The sequence below is a fragment of the Lemur catta genome, chromosome 19 (assembly GCF_020740605.2).
Source record: "Lemur catta isolate mLemCat1 chromosome 19, mLemCat1.pri, whole genome shotgun sequence".
Lineage (NCBI taxonomy): Eukaryota > Metazoa > Chordata > Mammalia > Primates > Lemuridae > Lemur > Lemur catta.
In genome coordinates, this window is record NC_059146.1 from 25,584,923 (window position 1) to 25,587,805 (window position 2,883).

Consider the following 2,883-nt stretch of genomic DNA (forward strand, 5'->3'; position numbering starts at 1 on the left):
CGCCACCATGCCCGGCTAATTTTTTCTATATATTTTTAGCTGTCCAGATCATTTCTTTCTAGTTTTAGTAGAGACGGAGGTCTCGCTCTTGCTCAGGCTGGCCTCGAACTCCTGACCTCTAGTAATCCTTCCGCCTCAGCCTCCCAGAGTGCTAGGATTACAGGCGTGAGCCACCGCGCCCGGCCAAGAAATATTTTTTTAAATCGAAGAAGAAACATCAAATTTAATCTAAAGAAAAAAATCAGAAACTGTAAAAATAATGAGGTAAACCAACTCTTGAAAAAGAGTTCTACATCTTGCTGATCACATTTATTGGAAGGGTTGGAGAAACATCAAAATGCCCTTTAGCTTTGGAAGTTATGAGTTATCTGCAAATCAGCTCATTTCAGGAGTGGAAGAATACTAGGGTCATTTCTTTCTTTCTTTTTTAAAAAACAACAGAAATTTATTCTCTCACAGTTCTGGAGGCCAGAAGTACAATCTTAGTGTCATTGGGCCGAAACCAAGGCATGGGGAAGACCTCGCTCCTTCCAGAGACTGTAGGGAAAAATTTGTTCCTCTTCTCTAAAAATATGGAATGCCTCATGCATTTGCATGTCATCCTTGTGCAGGGGCCATGTTTATTCTCTCTGTATCACTCCAGTTTTGGTATATGTGCCACCAAAGCCAGCACAAGGAGTCATTTCTTTTTTTTTTTTTAATTTCAACATATTATGGGGGTACAAAAGTTTAGGTTACGTATATTGCCCTCCTCCCACCCCCGAGGAGTCATTTCTTAATATCAAAATGCATGCAGATTTCTCTCTTGAATGTCTTGTACATTTAGAGAGGCAATCGTACAAAGTCTCCTATTTTCCATGCAGGATAAATTTTTTGTTCCAGCTCTCTCCATCGATGGGCAACTAATACAACACAGTCTCCCTGGACAATGACCATTGGATTATTCCATGTCATTGATTTATAGATCTTTTCATATATTTCTTCATCAGTTTGTATAGTAATCACGGTTTCTTCCTCATCTCCCAATATCATTTTTAAATGTTGATCATAAGCATGTAATCAATCTGCCTCAAAGTGCTCAGTCATTTCTCATTTTCACATAAAGTTGCTCATCCAGGCTGAGCCCGATGGGATCCAGGGGTTCCCCTATGGTGGAGCCCCGTGTGGTGCCATCTGTCATATTTCAAACCCTCAAGAAATATTTCTGGAGCAACTACTTACTGTGTGTCAGACGCTGTTCTCTCTGCCCTGACTCCATCTGGGACCTGCACTCATTTCCTATGGCTGCTGTGACTAATTACCAAAAACACGCTGGCTTGAGTCAACACAAATTTATTTTCTCACAGTTCTGGAGGTCCCATTCACTCCTGCTGCTTCTCTCTCTCATAGCTGTGCCTCTCTGTCTGCGTCTTTGTCTTCTGCCCCGCCGTATTCATGTCCTCTTCCTGCTGTGACAAATGACCACAAACCAAGTGGCTCAAACAGCACACATTTTTTCTCTTACAATTCTAGAGGATAGCAGTCTGACTCGGGTCACACTGGGCTGCCACCAAGGAGGTACTCCTTCTGGGAGCTCTGGGGAAGAATGCATGTCCTTGCCTTCTCTGTCTTCGAAAGGCCACCTGCATGCCTTGGCTCCTGGTTTCTTCCACATCTGCAAAGCCAGCAGTGTCACATCTTCAAATCTGCCTCTAATTTTTTCTTTTTCTTTTCTTTTCTTTTTCTTTCTTTCTTTTTTTTTTTTTTTGAGACAGAGTCTCACTCTGTTGCCCGGGCTAGAGTGCTGTGGCGTCAGCCTAGCTCACAGCAACCTCAAACTCCTGGGCTCAAGCGATCCTCCTGCCTCAGCCTCCTGAGTGGCTGGGACTACAGGCATGCGCCACCATGCCCGGCTAATATTTCTATATATATTTTTAACTGTCCATATGATTTCTTTCTATTTTTAGTAGAGACAGGGTCTCGCTCTTGCTCAGGCTGGTCTCTAACTCCTGAGCTCAAACAATCCGCCCACCTCGGCCTCCCAGAGTGCTAGGATTACAGGCATGAGCCACCGCGCCCGGCCAAATCTGCCTCTAATTCTGACCTCTCCTTCCATTGTCGCCTCTCCCTCTCTCTCTCTCTCTCTCTCTCTTGCTCCTGCCTACCTCTTTTCCTTACTGTATTTATTTTCAAAGTACCAAAAACTGGGTGCCTTGAGAGGTTAGAAGTCTGAAACCACGGTGATGGCAGTGCCTGCTCCCTCTGACACCTGTAAGGGGAATCCCTCCTTGCCTCCTCCTAGCTTCTGGTGGTGGCCTTGGTGTCCCCTGCAGCCATGTAACTGCAGTCTCCGCTTCTGCCTCCCCATGGCGTCCTGCCCTTGGGGCTTCACTTCATCTCTTACAAGGACCCCAGTCCTATCGGATGAAGATCCCACCGTACTCCAGTATGACTTTATCTTAGTTTAATTAATTACATCTGCAACAAACTGTTTCCAAATAAGGTCACATTCTGAGGGACTGGGAAACAGGGCTTCAACCTATCTCTTTGGGAAACAGAGTCCACAAGGGCTATGGCTATAAGCCACACCATAAAGGGCATTGTGTTTATAACGGCCCAGCCACATAATCTGGGATAATCACCCCATCTCTAGAGCTTTAACTTAATCACATCTACGCAGTCCCTTTTGCCAAGTAGCATAACATTCCTGTGGCTTAGGGCATGGATAGCTTTGGGGGACATTATTCTGCCAACCACACCGGCTGCTCTCTGAGCTCCAGGCTTGGCTGGCCAAAGACCTCCTGCATGTCCCTCCCTGGATGTCTGCTGGGCACTTCTCGCTTTCCATGGTCAAACTGACCTCAACGTCTTCCTCCCAACCCTTTTCCTCTCATGGCCCCATTC

At 45.6% G+C, this 2,883-nt stretch overlaps 1 non-coding gene across 1 annotated transcript; it reads right to left on the bottom strand.

The window, feature by feature from the left end:
* Positions 1-566: 566 nt before the first annotated feature.
* Positions 567-673, bottom strand: LOC123624947. The gene has a single exon (XR_006730302.1). It is a non-coding gene; the product is annotated as a U6 spliceosomal RNA (small nuclear RNA).
* Between the last annotated feature and the right edge of the window lie 2,210 nt (positions 674-2,883).